The sequence below is a fragment of the Pieris napi genome, chromosome 7 (genome assembly GCF_905475465.1).
Source record: "Pieris napi chromosome 7, ilPieNapi1.2, whole genome shotgun sequence".
Taxonomy (NCBI): domain Eukaryota; kingdom Metazoa; phylum Arthropoda; class Insecta; order Lepidoptera; family Pieridae; genus Pieris; species Pieris napi.
Window position 1 is genome coordinate 10480969 of NC_062240.1, and position 21864 is coordinate 10502832.

The following is a 21864-nucleotide window of genomic DNA, read 5'->3' on the forward strand; positions in this document are numbered from 1 at the left end:
AGAGCACTATAACTCTTTTGAGTTAAAAAACCTAGTGAATAGAATATAAGTGCAAGTGCGGTATCTCGGACACACGAACATAGCGTCAAAACATTATAGAACACAAAGATTGGTAATGAACATTACACTAACAACATTAAGTCCACATAATATTACTTATTAGCCATAATTATTGAATAGGCTAGATTGTAATTCATGTAAAGTCTCTCTTTTGTGATCTGTATTGTAGGGAACAAAACTACTAATTTCCTGGACAGGGCTTTAGTCCAGGAAACAACTATCTACTCGTTGTCTACGAAAGAAATGGCCGCCGTTACTTCTCAGTCTTATATTAGTTAGATACAGAAATATTGATACAAAATATCAGATAAAACAAGAGACAGGTGCAGAAATGGCGGACAACAACAGATAACCTCCAATTATGAAACATCGTCTTGCTTTTTCTCGTTTATCGAAAGTATCACTTGCACGAAGACGTATCGATATGTAATTATACAGTAAGTTACCGGAGACACTGCATATGTAAGTGTTTGCATAATTGCATTTGCGTTTCTACGAATTGACACAATCGCCTATTGTCCTGTGGTCATGGCGTATAACCTAAAAACTAGTTTGGTTATATTCCTAGAATTAGAACGATGACTTGTACATCTAATGCTTTAAAGCATTAGTTAATAAATGAGGCCTGGTAAGGAATTACGGTATTTTCCTTTTGGCGCTGAATCCTCGACATGCTCTGAAAATGTGGAATTGGATGCGGATACTTAGGTTTCCCTGGACAGCTAAAGGAACAAACTTTCATACTATAACGGTTACAGATAAAAAATCCTCTTTCGACACTTTGTAACCAACGGATCCTAAGTATACCAAAACGGGCAAAACGGATAAATGATACTTTTTGTTAATTCTCATAAATAACATAGAAATCATTAAAGTTTGTAAGTTTGTGTGATTATTTTCCAAAGATGATTAACCATAGTACCTACAAATTAAAAGTACAAAGAGTTCTATTGAATAACAGATTGTGGCTTTAATTTACATTATCCCTTAACATATGCGTCTTGCCCGGGCTTCCCCTAACACCCAGAGGTCCAAAAAATTAAAAAAAACGTATTGTGACTGGAGGCACCAGTTCTAGTGGCTGATCCCCCATTTCCAGCCATCGGGCAATCCTAGTTCCTCGCTGGACCGATCATGTAAAGACCTTTACAGGTATTACCATCACCCAGGCGCAGAGGTTTACCAAAGGGAGCGTGGAGTAAATTGTGCGGCGCTACCAACACGACCTTCAGAAATGAAGAGCGCGACTGAAGAAGTTAACAAATTATATTTACGTGAATATCATCTGAAAGAAAATATTCTGGAGCCATTCGTGTTTCCTATATTTACCTACAGTTTCCTTATCAATAATTTAAATTGATAAGCCGATATTATATATCTTTAGAAGAAAAGTATAATAATTTACTGAATTATATAGACGCCTTATTTTTATTTAATTGCTGTATATAATTGTAGGTGATAAATTGGTTTCGGTTTTGTTTTAGCATAATTATGGTCATAAGTAGATAAAAGCAACCTTAACGCTAATGTACATAATAGAGAAACCTATGTATATCTTATATTATTATTATTTTTCTCTTGGTGCCTCTCCATTACTGGAGGTTGATCGTCAGTCTCGTGGAGCGTGTCTTGCTCTGTGATGTAACTCCACAGGTGCAATACCCTTCTACTATCGTTTCGAAGCCATTATTATTAGTGACTTATCTGAGCTTTAAACTTCAAATTTTCGTTAGATATATTAGCTATTAAGGAATCTAACTAGTGGTGTTATCAAAGACTCGTAAGTCTGCAATCTGTCTTACAATACGCCAATGTGTTGCCAGATGCAATAAATAGTCGTATCGCGATATCCACGTCACATAATTCTACACTTTGAGATTGAAGTTCGTCTTTTGAATTCCAGAATTACAAATAAAAGAAAATACATTACTACTAACGAGTTCTGCTCGCGGGGGAAGGGGTAGACACATTTTTGCGTCCGTTTCACAGTTCCTAAGCCAAGTAATTAATATTTGTAATATGGAATTTGTTCCCAGGAATCGAGCCGAGCTAATCGTTTTGATGAATAGGCGAACTATTGGACATAAGTGCTAACATAAAATAAATAATACTCAAATGCCCCTACATCAACATATTTTTTAACTTAAATGGTTAATTACTGTGGTAATTATAACCAGGCATATATTGTTTTGGTTGGTTCGATTTTAGGAGAAATAAAGTATACACATAGTATAGATTTACCCACTAATCTGCTTATATAAAAAATAATAAAAGGCCGGCAACGCACTTGCACCCCTTTGGCAATGTGAGTGCCCGTTTGCCCAGTTATATAAAAAAGGACAATTTGCCTGTCTTATTGCGACTCTTAAATGTCTTGACCTATAATATTATTAATAATGCAATCGTAAAGAACACTAATCAATAGGAATAACTGTCTATGAAAGCCTAGCCATTCTAAGTAGTAAAAGTACCGTAATTCGTCGAATGTTTAAATACTTGTATTTATACCTGTTAATTACATACATAAACCTAAAAGCACGAATACATTATACATCCTATAATTTAATGTTTGAGGACATCTATAGAAATATTTCAATCGAATTAAAGATATATTTCGTCACTATTCGCAAGTGCCTTAGGTGATTAACACTTTTTTAATTAAAATATTCTTGACTGACGTGTCTTTTATTAATAGAATCTAGCTTACAACTCTTTGAAAACTATAAAATATTAAGTAAGTCGTTTGTTTAATGTTTAATTTCAGTTTTATTATGTACTGTAGTTGACGTGTGTTTGCTGTTTCATACATTTTGTTTATCAATGTAATCTGTTTTGGCTTTGTATAGTGTCTAGTGTTTTCTTTTATCATATGAATATATGTAGCTGTTATATTACACATAAAAAGCAATGAAATTAAATAAATCAATCACTAAAATGAACGTTGACTATGACACCATTATTTTTATAATAAAAGTAATTTAATTCCATCCACATAAATGTTATAAAGCCTAAACGTGTGGGTTGGCCCTAACATTTGTGACCGCTTGACCTCGAGGTCAATCCGGGGTCAATGCACTGGCTGTCGCATGCGCCATGCACAAAATGCACTTTCGTAATGGCGCGCTTTGACGGACAAGTTCCGTTTCGAATTTTGACAGATCACGTTTTCCCGCGCTTTGTAAAAAAGTCTTCAATGGGCTTACTATTGCACAATGCAATACAGAATATGAATATAGAAATTGGTTTGTTTTGGAAGATTTCATGGTCTTTTTAACAATATATATTATTTTATATTATGCTTAGTTGACAATTTATGTGTCAGAAATTCGGAAAAATAAATTATTAACGATATTTATGGGGATTTAATAAAAATAATATTATCTAGATATAAATATCGTATGGAATTTATACGTGCATTCCTAGACTATAAACTACGTCCGGTCTTTAGCCACATTGAATCTAGCTACTTTTATTGATGTATGCAATTTATAAGGTTAATAACTATTTATCGATATACTATGTATTTAACATTAATTGGACTTTTAATAGATAACAATAAGCTTTAGTTTATGGACGGTTCTCAATTGGGCCACAGAAAATATCACATCCCTAATTGCTATTCTAAAAATATCACCCGGGTACAATGTCAGTCTCTTAGACTCTCTCTTAGACTTGTCTTTGATTATTAATCATAAGTCTAAAACTGAAATCTTCTTTTTTGATGGTTGACATATTTGCCATAAGTTGTCACTTAAGAAACAAATATTAATATGTGCCTATGTGCAAATCAATTTTCTGTTTATGGAAGGGATTTTGATAGAGAAAATTAATTCGCGCTCACTTATTTCTTTAGCTAAGATTTTCAATTTCGCCTTACGTCGGAGTTACTGCATAATTCTATTACACTTTTACTTATTTTAACCACTGGCTAACCGCAGTCTAACGCACACCTGACAGGAGTTGTCTGTCATTAGCTCTCGTAATAAATATGAATTTTAATTTTATGTTGGCGCCTGTCGCCACTCATTTACTAAGCTTCATTTCCTTCAAACTATCACTGCGATACTGTGCTTTCTAAATAGTACATAATAACTTTATATAACTCCGATAAGTCGTTTGTTGTAGGTAAAAACGAATGTATACCTTAATGTCCTTAATGTTTAATTTTATCATAAATAAGGGAAACATAGATAATGATGTACTGAAATCAGTTTTAGTTTTATAGAAAGTCTAAGAGTAGAGGAGTGTTAGCCAAGTGGCTTCAGCGTGCGACTCTCATCCCTGAAGCCGTCTCAACCCCGGCTGTGCACCAATGGACTTTCTGTCTACATGCGCATTTAACACTCACACATACATAAGGAAACATCGCGTGGATACCGCCATAAGACCCAAAAAGTCTAATCACATACCACAGAAGGCTAATCACCTACTTGCGTATTAGAAAAAGAAATGATGTCGACACAAATCTGAGAACCGGGCCTTAAAGGTTGTAGCGTTACAGGTTTTTTTTTCTACAAAATATAAACTGTTAAATCTTTATTGATTTTAACCCTTCTTTAAGCGCTATGTTAGTCGAGTTAACTTTAGAAATATAAATTTTAAATAACAATTCATGATATCAATAGATTAACTTGCATTATAGAGCAATATTTCTTCTTCTTATAGTGCCATCTCCTTTCGAAGGTTGCCGCGCTTCTGAACAATGACTTAGTGCTTTAATCAAAACATTGTCTAAAATTGTTCAACCAAGACGTGTGTCTGCGGCCAGGTCTCCTTTTACTTGCCTTGCACGATTAGTTGAAGGAGCTCGTATTTTTTGGTGTTTCGTATTAAGACGTGAGAAATATTCAAGTTTCCTTTTTTAACCGTCATAACGGTTGTATTTCGTATGCGGTCCGTCCAAGATATTTTTAGCATACGTCGATAAACCCAGATCTCAAACCCTTCCAGTTGGACATAGTCTCTGTCTCTGTAAGATTCTACGCCGTAGAGCAGCACAGATAGAAAACAAATTTTTTATAAAACATCAAATGTCTTAAAGTATATAAAACTCCTTTCAAACCCACAATTGTGAACCTGCTCTTCCGCTGTGTAATTGCATGTTTAACACAAATCCCAATTTGGTTAAATAATACGGAGCAAATGATTCAGCGAGAAAATTATAGTAATCAGTCAGTGATTACGACAATTTATTCGCCGCCGTCACGATATACACTCATATATTCAGTGATCAATTTATGAATGAAACTATGTTCAAATTAACAGAAAAATCACACATTTAAAAGATTAAACTATCGGGTTGGATGGACGGACGAATTGCTTAATTATAATTATATGAATTATTCTTTTGAATTTAAAATTCTAAATCTGTGTGTGGTTTCACGTGATTGGACAATAGTGAATTTAAAATAGGTTTTTTATTATTTTTTTTATTATTATTATATCGCCAGGCATAATTTCCATATGTATCCACGATATACTTACATCTTCGCAAAAGTTTTATTACAATACATTTATTAAAATATTGCCGTTCTTGATGTAGCAATAAATAAGTAGAAATTAAAGACGCAAATTTAGGACCGGCTTTTAAAGAAATAAATTATATACCTAGGTTGTTGATGAATGTTATATATGTACATATATACGAAAGACAAGAAATTTTTAAAAATAAATACGACATCTAAGTAGAGATTGTAAAATTCACATTTAGTCAAATGTAATGCTATAAAATTTATAATAATATGTTTGGAAAATATCTATCCTAACCATTAAAAAAAAAAGATTTAAAAATCTCGGACTAAAGACTCTCCTAATTCTTTTCTAGGAAGAGCAATTGAATTATTATAATGTCTTTTCTCTCATACATAACTCTAACATTTTGGCCAGTCACGCAACGTGCGACATGCCATTTTGTCACAGAAAATAATAATAATTACTGAATTAACTTGCTATCTAGAGCGTGCTTACACGAACATGCCAAATTAAAAAAACAGATAATTACACATATTACATCTTAAACTATTTGCCTACAAAAGTAAGTACTAAGCTCTTTAAGAGAATTGTAGTAAAAACTTAAATGACAAGAACAAGACAATGATTATGAAAATTATAAAATGAAATTGCGTGTTAGAGGTTATTACGAGATGCCCCATAAATCCTTCGCCACGTAGACCTATTCTGTAGACATTTTAATAAATTGCCGTGGTCAGGATGCCGTATAAATGCACAACCACATTCCTTTTTCTCGGGGAAAAATTAATTTTATCAAGGGATCTTTCGAAGTTTGCATTTTTTTTACCAACTATTGGTTCCATTATACGACAATAGAAGGTTACTTAATTTATAACAAGGTGCAAACGGACAGGAGCAGTGTTGGCCTAGTGGCTTCAGCGTGCAACTATCATCCCTAAGGTCGTATGTTCGATCCCCGGCTGTGCACCAATGTACTTTCTTTCTATGTGCGTATTTAACATTCGCCCGAACGGTGAAGGGACATCGTGAGAAAACCGGCTTGTCTTAGACGCAAACATTCGACGGCGTGTGTCACAGGAGGCTGATCACCTTGCCCACTTGCCAAATTGACAAATGATCATGAAACAGATACAGAAATCTGAGGCTCAGACCTAAAAAGGTTGTAATGCCACTGATTCATTTTTAGACGGGCAGGACGCTCACCTGATGTTAACTGCCCATGGACACTCACATTGCCAGAAGGCTCGCAAGTGCGTCGCTTTCATATACACGAAGTAAACAACGAAAAAACTTAATTAATTTTATAATAATAATGTTTAATGAAATAAACCTTTTTTGTTTTACAGAAGTAAGGAGTGGCCACAAGGTAGACCGTTAATTATTTTTAACGATAAGTCATGGTTGCCATCCTACTCAATAGAATCTTTATAAATGAGCAACAATACCAGCAGTAAATAAAACAAGAAACTTGCATTACAAGAACTATTCAAGTTGCCATTTATTCCATAGCTGTATGCGCTTTAACCAAAGTCAAAGTTTTTATCGTTGTAATCGATATCTATTTAAAAAATGATTCATTAAAATCATTATTTGCCGTCCATCGTGTTCAATGCAATAAAGAATGTCGTTATGTGCTATGTGACTTGTAATCTAATAGGCGTGAAGAATAAAATTAAAACACCCTGAGATGAATCTCTTTAACAGGAAGGATGCGTCATGATCTATCTAGATAGTCCTCATGGGTTGTTATATCTCAAATCGATCTTTTCATAAAACATATAGCCAAGATTCAGATGAGACGATAATAAATAAGGAATCTTTAAACCTATACAGGGTGGCCAAAAAGTCGTGGATCAAACGCAAATAGGGATGTCATCAGCTGCAAAAAAATTTCTACGGGAGGGGTCTAAGCTCAACCCCTGCAGACTTATCATTTATTTTGCGTTTTTATAAGAAAATTGACTTTTTCTACTAATTCTTATTAATATTGAAGATCCACTAGATTGGTACTGATGACTTCTTGCGTTAGACATACTATTTATAGTTGTTTATTGAGTGTATTGAAGATAATATTAAGTTATACGATTTAATTTTTTTTCAAATCATAACTTTTTGTTTACTTCGGACCCCACTGTGAAAAAAAATTACTCTACCGAATAGTGACCCTGTATTACAAGTTTTGGCGCAATTAATAGGGATTCTGAAAAGGCCATTATTACACATGGCCATGAGTCGTCATAATAAAAAGTAAGCTCTTAATTTACTTATGTTTTCTGTTTGGTATATATGTGTTCAATAAGTATATAAACAAGATATCTAAACTATCTAACGATTTAAAGGAGCTACCAAAGTTTAAAGTCTGTATTGTCCGTAACAATTTTGCACTTAGTTCTAAAAATAGCACTTCTTAACAGAGTCAAGTAAAAATGGCAACACACGCCGGCGATGTCTGGAATTTTTAATGCTGGCTATTTTACTTGAATTCCGTGTAGTCACGGGACGAGAATTTAAAAAAGAAATGTCCGAAGTCACGTACAGTGTCATACAATGAATTCCTTCGAAATTCCCAACTCTATTTTATATGTACCTGAAGTAACTCTTTAAGTTAGCGAATTTGTTTAACATTTTCTATTTAAAGATTTGAGCCATAATTTACATACAAATATTTTCAAAAACAATTGGTGGTGGTAGATATCTAATTAATTATTTTTGTATATTTTATCGATGTCCTGTGGTGAATACCTACACATTGAGACCATAGATAAAAGTAATTGTCTTTGGTGATCACAGCATGATTGTAAAAACTCTTTGCTAATAGGCTGGGATATTTTTTATCGTGAATGCTGTCAACTAGTTAATCTATGCCTGGCGCAGACATTCCAATTATGGGAATTCACACGCTTACACATTATACAAATTTCGATGTATGCAGTAAAGGATATTTTTATACAACAAATATTATACATGATATACGATGAAAACAAAGTCTTTGCCACAAAGGTTTTGATAAATGAACTGAAACTACGGACTAAAACAAAAGTTGTCTTCTTTGCTTTAATTAGCTGTCACATGTTTCATTTTGTTTTAGTAGTACGCAAAAATGCTTTCGCTTATACCGTATACGTTACTATTACTATTCTACATAAAATATTATTTTTGTTGTATGATTTTTTAAGTCCTTGGCTTTGAACACTTGATACATATATTAATGGAACAATTAAGTTTGCGAAAATATTTTTTTACGTTTTTGTTAGTTATTCTCGCTGTATCAATCCCTAATGAAGGTAATGTTATAACAGATTAATATTTTTACGTCAATAAACAAATACATACATTCATGAGATATATCTTAGCTATTTTTAATTTTCAAATCGCATGTCTCTGCGCACGCGATTTATCGATAATGAGCATGAACGTAGAGATGACAATTATCCATTTATGTAATGTCATGTAAACGTCAGTTAAGTGATAAAGCAACTTAATTGCAGACTATTTAAAACTGCTTTTAACATCTAGGTAAAGATATCGTGCAGGAATAATGATGCCGATACCGGCATTTATCAACTGGAATTAATTGTAGTTAGATAAATGTTGAATTAATATCATAAATATTTTCTATTAAAGCGGCGCGCTGGTATATTTTGGTATATATTTCCTTCAAAGGAACTATTCCTTTTGAAACAATTGCTCAAAGTCGAACCGTGAACCTTCATGCTATAAGCAGTGTGCACCACAGAGGCCTTGAGCATAGAAAAATTGCGTTTTAAATTACAATGTAAGGACAAAGTTTGATCCCTGTTGAATATTATAAATAAGGAAGTAATAATTAAATTATTTGTAAATGTTCATTATTAATATCAATTTTGGAGCACTATTGACCTAGTGACATCAGCGAGCGACTCTCATCCCTGAGGTCGAAGGTTAGAACCCCGGCTGTGCACTAATGGATTTTCTGTATAAATGCATATATACTCGCTCGTACGGTAAAGGAACTGTTGTCAGGCACAAAAGTCTGCTTGAAAAAACAATCACGAGACATATACAAAAATCTATGGCCTTCAATATTATGTATGTCGTAAAAGCCTACAATCAATGTATTGAACATAAAAGCTGCAAGCGGAAGAAAATATTGAGTCAAGTTCAGAACAGGATTGAAACCGCGTTTGAAGACTCGATATTAAGTTTTTCCAACTAATGATATCTATTGCTGTTATCCACATTCTAGATAATCCATAGAACGATTATTACTATATCCTATATGGAGTGAAAGAAGTGAAAGTTTGTGTATCTGTATCATGTTTCGTAATTGATATTTTGTCGTAACTCGTAAGGCAAGGCTTGCAATAGATAAAAAACCTTCAGTGCAATTAGATAAATTAAGTGTAAAATGTTTACAACAGTCAACGACTATTAAAAAGTTATATTTATCACAATCGTAGTATCGCGGTGCTTGCAAATTTTTTGGCAATGGGAGCTTCCTTGATGAGCTTTAAGGAAATGCAGTAGTACTGTTTGAATGAGCTATTTAACTATCGAATGTTTTTATACGAATGATTGTAAAAATGGCCTAAAAGGTGACGGGTTATACTACTTACCCCATGATTCCCCCAATCATGGGGTAAGTAGTATAACCCTTAGTATAATCCCACTTGTAACAGTAGGAATTGAAAACTAGCTACTAAACTATTTACTAAAGATTTATTTAGGATATTGAGCAGAACTTTAAATACGCTAAAGCAGACTTAGACTTTTTAAGTCTTTCGTGTTTTTAGTATTTAGTAGTAGTAGTTTCAATTCTTAAAAGGCCGGCAACGCTCTCGCAAGCTCTCTGGCATTGAGAGTGTCCATAGGTGGCTGTATCATTTAACATCAGGTGAACAAAGCCCGTTTGCCCCCTATTCTATAAAAAAATGATTTATCAAATCAAATAATATGTTATATTTTTAAAGGTAACAAGGGTTTTAATTTCATCGATTTTATAGATCGGAGCGCCTATAAATGAATAAGTTCCTTGGTATAGGTTTCTTGCCAAAAATGGCATAAAATTTACAGAAGTTTTAGACGTTTCTAAGGTCTTTTAGTACTAAAATAACATCCGCGAACTATCCTTCAATGCTCAAAAACTGACTAAGGCATAACGCCTAACTCATATATTACACACCAGAAGTTATTTACATAATAACGGTTAAAGTTGTTGACATCCACAAAACACACCAGCGCACAGTTTGCACAGTAAATTGAGTAGTGTCATAGATCTGGGTGAAGATGGCCATAGGTCGTTGACCTTGTGAAAATAACACTATTGCTAGGGAAACAAATGTACATAAACAAACATTTCATTCTATATGAAGTGTGTTTTATGTATTTTTATTTAAATTGATTTAATTTTGCACGGACAGAACATTATTCTTACCTAGGTTATATGATTCTCATGCATTTTTCACCTAAAACACAAGTATTCAGAATTTATCTAACATCTTATATGACATATAACTCGCAACACTTCTAACATCAAGCTTCTAGTGTGATATTTATTAGATCATTATCTTAATTTAAATTAAATAAAAAACTGAATTAAAACCTTTTTAGGCCTGGGCCTCAGATTTACTGTATCTGTATTACGATTATATGTCAATAAAAGGCAAGTGATCAGCCTCCTGTGCCTGACACACATCGTCGACTTTTTGGGGCTAAGGCAAGCCGGTTTCCTCACGATGTTTTCATTCACCGTTCGAGCGAATGTTAAATGCGCACATAGAAATAAACTCCATTGGGTTACAGCCAGGGATCGAATCTACTACCTAAGGGATGAGAGTCGCAAACTGAAGCCACTAGGCACTAGACAATTATACAAATCAAAATTCACTCTTCGAGAACATACTATTTTCATTGAAGACATTTTGCTAAAGATTTGGCTTGTTAGAGCATCGCTAGGAAAAATAAATACTAAACTGAAGAAGAAAAGAAATCGTTGCACGTTCAACCTGCATTACGACACCAAAACGATCTCAACTCACCCGTTTCACTCAATTTTCTACTTTCCCGTTCGAGATCAACCTTTGGCGTACATTTTCGTCACAGACTATCGTAGAACATAGAGGTGATGATTGTGTTTGTGGTTTTTGTGTCGGTAATGCGAATACCAAGATGCGAATAGTTCAATACCGTTTTACATTATTTCCGATATAATGAGACCGAACAATGTTGAAATGGTACCGTTTAAGATTTGTGAGAGATACTTAGGAACGCGAAACGCTACTAGAATACATTTAAAGGTTTTCAAGCTCCATAAATGCTATTATAAACCTGAACAACAATAAAAAAGTTTATCATAAACAGGTAACAATTTTAATTTTTTTTTTCCAACTCCGTAACTTTGTTTTATAAATTTTAGAGCAGTGTTGGCCTAGTGGCTTCAGCGTGCGACTCTCATCCCTGAGGTCGTAGGTTCGATCCCCGGATGTGCACCAATGGACTTTCTTTCTATGTGCGCATTTAACATTCGCACTAACGGAGAAGGAAAACATCGTGAGGAAACCTTGGCTTGCCTTAGACTCAAAAAGTCGAGGGCGTGCGTCAGGCACAGACGGCTGATCACCTACTTGTCTATTAGATTAACAAATGATCATGAAACAGATACAGAAATCTGAGGCCCAAACCTAAAAAGGCTGTAGTGCCATTGATTTATTTATTTTTATAAATTTTGGAACAGGGTATAAGATTGTATGGGAAAAGGACAAGAAACAATGCATGCAAATGAAGACGTAATATATAAATAAATATTGGGGCCACAATACTCATATTATTTCTATGTAAGACTGGTAAGAAGACTGTCTAGAAGAAAATGCTATTAGCAGTAAGATTGTCCATCATCCTTTGTCTACTTTTTTTCTCCAGTTTTGCATTAGTGTTATCAAATATTCTTAAAACCACGAATGATAACATGAAAATTGGTTCATCTGTTTAAGGTAATATACAGATAAAAGGTAACATTTATAAGTTTAATGCAACGAGTCAATCGGTTTATAAACGAGTTTATATTCGTTATACCTTTTACTTAAATGTGTAATAAAAATTAAAAAAAAAACTACAATAATTAAACAGCATTGCATAGCGGTGATTAGTCTTTCATATACCGGAGGCACCTGCTTAATGATTCACCATCAAAATAGGGATGAGTAAGACATAACTTTCATTTCTTAGGAATACCTTACTCATTTGCATTATAGAGTTCGTTGGACTTTTCGTTAAAGAGAAAACTTGATCTATAAAATGAGTATATTAAAAGAATAATTTATGAACTTGTCCTGAATAGTCACGTTTAAAAGAAAGGACTTTAAATTTAACTATTGTCAACATGACACATGACATGACATGACACATGTTAATGGATGACATTTTTCCTTGGTTTGAAGTTTCGTAAGTGTCCAATGGTGTATGGGGTACGTGTATAATTAACGCCTGTTTCCCTGATATTTTTAAAGCTAAAAGTCGAACAGCCTTTTATGTCAACCACCCACAGTACAAACACAAGTATTTGGTCAAGAATCAAATTCAGGACCTCCGGATGAGCAAGGCGGCAATGCGTTCAGTAAATACGGAGGCTGTATCACGTAGAGAATATAGTATATTTATATCATTTACCAATAATAACGTAATTCTTGTTAATTTGCGTGCGTGAATTTTCGTGATAAATAGTGTCAAAATGCCGACCATGCAGACTTACCTATATTAAATACTTTATACAGTGAACGGATATTCAATCAAAAATTATACATGTTCGAGTAATCCCATAAGGATTGTCTATAAATAAATTAAATAGAGGTGGAATAGCTTTGTAATGTATTGCCGCGTCCTGCCGAGATGTCTGGCTCGATAGCACCGGCCACTGTAATTTGGAATTGTACCTAATAATTTATAGTAATTAACAATTACTTTACGTTCAATGAATCTCGTTAAATAAATTATTTCTTTAAAACTGCGCTTAGTAAAGATAATAGTCGTATTTTATTGTAAGCATGTGTTGAAATAATCGAGCAGTGTCAGCCTAGTGGCTTCAGCGTGCGACTCTCATCCCTGAGGTCGTAGGTTTGATCCCCGGCTAGGACTTTCTATGTGCGCATTTAACATTCGCTCGAACAGTGAAGGAAAACATTCCCCGCGTCTGTGATGATTGATGAAATATGAGTCAAAAAGACCCTTACTTGGAATGGCCAATTACTCCAGTCAAATTACGAAATAAATAAACATGAGCGAACACAGTTTGGGGATTTTGAGGATCGATAGGGGGTTGTATTCTGAGCATAAATTCCAATTTGAGGGGTTGTACTGAGGTCAGCTCAAGGTCATTTCGATGGAAACGCGTTTAATTCGATATCTCGAGAATGGTTAGTGTTAGGCGAAAAATTGTAGAGACCTTTTCTTTTCCTAACTAAATTTACTAACTTTTTTATTTGAAACTTTTTTTTATTACATTAATATTTTTCAAGTTATTACTCCCGCAAGGCAGAAATTTTACATTTTTTTCAATTTTTCGTCGTTTTCTCCCCAACCATTCAATTTTATTAAATTTTACCGATCATCAAAGTGTAGATCTTTTAATTATGAACAATTTTGTTCTTAAACTTTTTTCCGTAATGCCAATACCTTCGGAGTTATAGATTACTTTACCGAGCGAAATCCGCGCCACTGTCGCAATATAAAAAGGTCAATCGATTAAACTATTTAAAAATTAGGTATTTAATATGGGTAAATTTGGGTAAGAAGTAAATTAACAATTAAAACTGTTTCACACATATATTGATAGAAAAATAGGTTATAAAATTCGGAATATTAAGCACCCGAGGTCGATGGAAGTGATTCGTGAATATTCGTGGTCCTGACGGTATCGGGGCATACGTCGTCCTCGTCCATTGTGACAAGATCATCAGCGTCGATAACGTTAGCGACATTCGAACAATAGTTCTCTTTGCAATTGGTGCAAATCACTGAGCAAAAGAGGCCGGCCTTTTTGCATACGCACGCTTTGCCGCATTTGGTTTTGCATTTGCACGCAATCGATCTCAGTAAATTATCCGGAGCTGGTTTCAATGACATCGCTATCGGCTAATAATTGCACCAAGTGATTTGCACCAATTGCAAAGAGAACTATTGTTCGAATGATGATCTTGACGCAATGGACGAGGACGACGTATGCCCCGATACCGTCAGGACCACGAATATTCGCGAATCACTTCCATAGACCTCGGGTGCTTAATATTCCGAATTTTATAACCTATTTTTCTATCAATAAATGTGTGAAACAGTTTTAATTGTTAATTTACTTCTTACCCAAATTTACCCATATTAAATACCTAATTTTTAAATAGTTTAATCGATTGACCTTTTTATATTGCGACAGTGGCGCGGATTTCGCTCGGTAAAGTAATCTATAACTCCGAAGGTATTGGCATTACGGAAAAAAGTTTAAGAACAAAATTGTTCATAATTAAAAGATCTACACTTTGATGATCGGTAAAATTTAATAAAATTGAATGGTTGGGGAGAAAACGACGAAAAATTGAAAAAAATGTAAAATTTCTGCCTTGCGGGAGTAATAACTTGAAAAATATTAATGTAATAAAAAAAAGTTTCAAATAAAAAAGTTAGTAAATTTAGTTAGGAAAAGAAAAGGTCTCTACAATTTTTCGCCTAACACTAACCATTCTCGAGATATCGAATTAAACGCGTTTCCATCGAAATGACCTTGAGCTGACCTCAGTACAACCCCTCAAATTGGAATTTATGCTCAGAATACAACCCCCTATCGATCCTCAAAATCCCCAAACTGTGTTCGCTCATGTTTATTTAACCCGTTTTTAGCCATAATTTGACTGGACTAAATTGGCAACACAAAAAAGAGAGGACAGAAGCTAGAATAAAAGTCATTCCGTCAGAGGTAGTGCACTAATGTAAATCATGGACTTACTGTGATCCCCATTATGTAGTACTCGACTACAGGATATTTTTTTAAATTTATGAATTAGAAAATAAGGAAAGTAATACATGGCTAAATATCTATGACAACTAGAAATTAAAATACCTATAAGACATCAAAACGTCGACAAATTATAAAATGTCATTAGTTTATTTTTTTACGTTTCATCTAAAGTACAATAATAATTAAAAATGAGTAAAAGTGGCCAAGAACTACTTGTGTTGAAAAATCAAACAGAAAATATCTTTCCAAAGCGTGAGAATAAGCATTAGCTCCATCAATGCCTTAAAAGGCATTCAATTATAGCCTAGAATAGTTTTGATCTCATTTTTTATATGCAATAAAGTATTCAAACAACGTTTAGCGTATTTTATGTATCTCTCACAAATCTCTAAACGGAACGATTTCCATATCATTCAATCTAATTAATTCGGCAACTCACATAGGCGTATTTAAATGTATTACTTAAAAACTCAAACCATAAAACCTAAACGTATTAGTTTCTATAGTTTATTCTTCTATATCTAATACAGAGATTTCTTTTCTTAGTTAAGGGGGCGGGGGTGCAACAGTGGTTAGGCAGGAGGCTCGCATGATGGTGAGTGATATATTACGATCTTAATATGGTTTATGTTGTTATACTTTACTATGATTTTATGTTCTAATACAATTGATGTGTATGTGTTTAATTTTGTTTCATATTTTCTAATTTATAAATAAATAAATATAGCCCCTGGACATTCTGGCTGCGCAGCATTAAAAGGCCGGCATCGCACTAGTGCCAGAGGGCACGAGGCCTTTTAAGAATTGGTACGCTCTTTTCGTGAAGGTACCCTATGTTTTTGAACTAGAGACGTTTACGCATGCTACCTCTAAATCTGTAGACAGTGCATGAACGCTTGAAGTTAGTTATGTCACTTCATATTCACATCACGTTGTATAGTTACAATTTAAAAGATACGGGGTTATATTCAGCTAAAGTAACAAGTGAGACATATAAAAGAAAATCCTCTATCCTCTACCCTCTACCTAAATGCTATTAAATAAATCCATGTCAGTGACAACACGATGGAAAGCTTATTTACAAATATAAACTAGCATATTATTGAAAGTGTAAATTTGCATCAAAATCCTTGTAACATGCAACGTTCTCAAAACGCAAGTACATAACTACAATGTACTAGAATTTGTAATTAGTAGTCGCATTTGGTAGTCAAACACGTAAAGTAGGCTAATTAATGTCATGTGTATAAAATTGCGCTTTCTCTGTCATAGTTGCTAGATTCACAAAAAGTTAATTGACAATTAACACCTTGGAGATATGTCAGTTGTCGAAGCATGTTACATACATCTTATATATAATGAAATTGCTAGATTTTTATTCCGTAGAATTCTGACATTTCATAAGTGTTGCTACTAAAAAAGTTTCCACCGGAAAAGGGACAAATTTTACTTATTTGAGGGTAATAAAATAATTTTTTAAATTTTTTTTGTTTTACCTACAAAAAGGTAAATTTAAATATTTACTAAACAAGTTACCTAATACAAAAAAAAAATCAATATCACGAACAATATATCGAATAAACTTTAATTACTTTATTTTATTCTTTAGCTGGCATCACTGCCTACTAATGACAGGTTTAGTAAACCTTTAAAAAAAAATGTTATCTTGTGCGTTTTTATTGTTTGTTATAAAGGGACGTAATTATCACTCGCCGTTCAACCACTTTTAATGTGGAGCACTCCACTTAATAAAATGCATACATTAACTAACAATAAAATGTATGTATAGGCTCAGATGTTTAGACTCGGATTCAAATTGTAAAATGTTCCCGGCCAAAAAGGTTTGCCATCTCTGACACGTCAAAAAATGATAGCTGTCAGAAAATCAGAGTATATTAACAGAAAAATGCATTTTATAATATCAAAACTTTAATAATTATAATAAGTCTTTATTTATCCACATCTTATTTACATATATATACAAAAAGAAGTATATATATATTACTTCTTTAATAAGTTAATTGAACAATTGTTCAATTTATATACAATTTTAACATGCGGGCAAAGAGCCTTCTCCAAATTGTTCGTTTAAATTTATATATAAACTGTACAATAGTTATTGGTGTTCTTTATACATTGGGTTAAAACTACGTGAATTATTATAAAATTGTTGTTATTTCCAAATTTCCCGTTAGGTTACTTCAGAGGCTTGAGGTGCAAAAACGCCTACGCACTTGTATAAATAAGCACTTATCTTATTCGAAGCCGAATATTTATGTAAAATAAAAAGATATTTGTTAATACTGAATACAAATATTTTCAGTTAATTATATAAACTCACCGTTAGTAAACAATATTCTTCACGCTAAATATAGTTACTAACGAAGTGAGATACATGACTTTCACTGGCGAAAGTAAGCACTTTTTGCGAATTCATTTCGTAATCGAAATAAGTCTAATTCAATTAAAAGAATGCATTTTCAAACAGAGTTTCGAACGTGTCGAGGCTTTGCGATATAAAGCGTAGATTTTGTTCTATTTTTATGGATGAAACTGAATCTTTTTTCACTTTCAGCTACAGTTATATTGAAAACAAGAGGTGAGGTTAATACACTTTGGTCTTTCGACTATATTACTACGAGGTTGGTCACAATTCAAATAGCGTTCACCTACTTTAAGGATTTGCAGTTTACTGAGCGTCTATTAAAATTGTGAAGGAAGGATTTTGTGCGTGTCCAACCTAGTAGTTGTGAATCAGTTTAACAAATGACTGACCGGCCCGAAGGCGTCAGCGGCTAAGATCCAGAAGTATATTATATATATATATATGGTTGTAGCCGCAAAGTAATTAAAGATTATCTTAAAAATATCTATATTATATCCTTATCTTATCATCTTCCCCTCTTTTTTTAAAGATATATTATAAACAAGTAGAGCAGCTGGCCCTACGTGGCTACGTAAAGCTAGCCACCTAGAAGAGTGGAAGCTCTTAGAGGAGGCATGTCCAAAGACAAGCTTTAAAACAGAAATGAACCGGCTAACCGATTAATTATTTATGTACTAGGATTTTACCGAAATATGTATTATTATTATATATTATCCTTATCTAAGGGTTCGTGTCGCGACTTAGAGCTAAAAACGTATTGGATTTCACTCAACATAGGAACACAATTATAATTTTAAATTGTATTCCTCTGTGGTAAAACTGCATTTTAGTTAATTATTCGACTTTATTATGTTAACGTTAAAGAACATATTATGAGCAGCGCTTTTAGAAGTTTTATTTATGTTTGATAAACGAGTTAGGTCTGGATATCTAGACGCTCCCCTCACTTTCCTATCGTTTTTATAATGTATGAATCGATGTATTTTTTCTCTTCATGTTAATGGTAGCCTGTAAGTGCTTGTCACATTAAATTTTGTATTTTATTTTTCTTGATGTACCAATGCATCAGTGTGGCAAGCTTTTGTATATAAACAGAAACAAATCTACTCACTTAATTTTGAAAATTAGGCAGTTTGTGGACTTACAAATTAGCACCCTAAAAGTTTGGACAACGTGTATGGTCTAACTGGTAATTTGTACCGTTGTCTTCATAAATTTTTCGTAACCATTTGTTTAGAAACTGCACTCGGTAATAACACCATTTATTAATGTTTTATAAATGTATTTATTATTTACTCCATGACGTAGAATCATTACGCATGCATCACGGCTCAGTGCATTTCCGCCTCCTACGGGCCCTTCGCAATAATAGCTTCATCGTTTCTTTGCGATCTACTCCACCCATGTGTCATGATGCCCACAGAAGCAATTATAAAGCCGCTAAGTGCTACTGAAGAATGTTCTAATAAACTTTCTCGCTTCCGCCTTCAATGCATAATGATTATGGATTTATTTGCAATAGTTATTTTAAGTTACAGTCGCGTACAATGTTAACGAATTCAATACCGTGGTTTTAAAACTTACTTGTTATAAGATGACTTAGTCTTACAGAAGTTTATTCTCATTAAAAAAGATATATGCAATTTACATGAGAATAAAAATTAAAAGCATAAAATAAAATATATCACGCTACCGTCGTACGCTGTCACTGCATCAAAATCTATTTACCAAGTACGTTCCGAATAGTATCGTACATATATACTTATAGAACCGTAGTTATTTAGTACTAATCTACATTAAGGTCAAGTTTAATATATTAGTCAAGTTATTTAAACGGTTTCAGTCGTTTAATTTCTTTAACACAATTAGGAAAACGATGCAGAAGTATGGGTATGTCCAAATTCGGGACTTGAAACACAATTCTGAATTAAGGTTTTTTCATAATCAACTAAAAGCTCTTACTTACTGAAATAAGTTTATTAAGTAATTCAAAATGTATTAATGGAATTAGAATTATAATTATTTACAATTTATACAGTCAAATATAAAGTAATAATTAAAAATGGATAAATCAAAAATTCATACATATTTAAAAAGTTTGGTCCCTGTGTGATTTTCTTGCTGTATTGTGATAATTATTAGTTGCGCCTTGAAAGCACTAGCTCTGGGGTCATCGGTACTACCAGGCGTCTCATCTTTAATTAGAGCCTGTGCGCTTGAACCCCACGGCCCAAGAGTCTCTATTCCAAAGGGAATAAAATAGCCGTTTATTATTTTTATTTATTTATTTAATCCATATCATTATTCTATCTTTACAGTAATTACTAATTCGATAGAACGACACAATATTTTTACCCACACCAATGTACCTAAATCTTATAACTAATAATATAGGAAGCAACTCTTGTGAACTCAGCCAGTGTACAAACAAATAAGTCTACCTTAACAGAAATCTTATTTATTATGTGTATTGCTCGCGTGAGTGGTGCTTCGCTAACCAAGTTGGAATGTGCGCGCGGTACATCCAAAAGTTGAGACTTCCGCCTCAGGTTTCTACTTGGTACCCGTAGACTCAGTCTCTCCATTATGTCCGGATTATGAACCCGACCCGTAAGTATCTTAAATATATACACCGACAAGGCTAGCTCTCTTCTGAGGCGTAGCTGGTCATATCCCACCATACCCAGAACAAATAGGGTCGGGTACATAAGTGGATACAAAGGATACACTCCATACAGTCTCTTGTAGAGGTACCGGGTGAATTTATTTTGTATTCGCTCTAGCATGAGACTGTATTTAGCCTCATATGGGCATTATTTTCCGCCTGCTCTGCGCGCCAGCTCTAAACATTAATTTGTTTTAATGTTAACCAACAATGTCAGAGTAAATATAACTCCGAGCTTTTCTATTCGCTTCGCTTTTTATTTTTTGTTAGTTACTGCTTCGTTGAGCATGACCTTTGAGGCCAGTGTACAATGCTGATTTATTGTTTTTCTGACATCCGTTGTATGGAGTAAATATAGAAAATTTGCTGAGGCTTGTAATTCTCCGCAGACGACAGAACAAAGTATCGTAGTGTATTTCCGTTTCCACCAAAATAATATACAATATGTAATTACTATTATTTTTGACTTACAAGACAATACAAATGTGCTGGAGCATGGAAAAAAATGCCTTAAAAAACGCTAATTTGTCTTGGACCAAAAAGCGAAATCTTTATTTATTTATATATACATAAACTATTATTAGTTTATAGTAGCATATATTGTAATTTGTAATATATCTTCAAATAATTATTTTATAGCTGGTTTTATTTTTTTAAACTTTTTTTTTAGAAAATCAATCTATACTCTATAGTATAACGCTAACATCATTTCAACAAATTGTATCTCTAAGTGTAAATATTAAATGAAAGCTTAAGGCCTAATCTAATTAATGCAGAATCTTCGAGAATATCCCACTATTCAGACGCATTTTACGACGCAAAATGATCGATTGTTGAGGTTCTTGACATGAAATTTGAGAATGCACTCACGCTTGGAAGATATGTTGGCGCCATTCTGCTTCATTGATTTCTTAATAAAATACACCCCTTGATGTACTGATAAATTATAAAAGCAAGTTTATTTGCGTTTCATGTTTTGAAAATCGTAAATAGTGATTTTATCCAGTTTAGCTTAAGAATGACAAAAATACATCAACCAAACTTTCGCGTTTACAATATTAATGTGTTCACCAACTTGAGGAAAGTTACCTATAATAGGAACTTATATTAAATAACTGTAAACAATATAGATATATTATATTGTTCTATTAAACATTGCCAATATAAAGGAAATATATTTTACTGGTAAATTAAATAATTTAAAATAAAAATATATTCGTTTTGTAAGCAGTAATGCCTAATACATGTATAATCTAAGTTATAAAGCAATAACTTAAAAGTATATTATCTTTGTCTTAACTG

The 21864-nt window shown here is 33.4% G+C and overlaps 1 protein-coding gene across 1 annotated transcript in view; it reads right to left on the bottom strand.

The window, feature by feature from the left end:
- The window catches only part of LOC125051148, a 42308-nt gene that overhangs the window by 2464 nt on the left and 17980 nt on the right, over positions 1-21864 (bottom strand). The gene's annotated exons all lie outside the window — the stretch shown is intronic.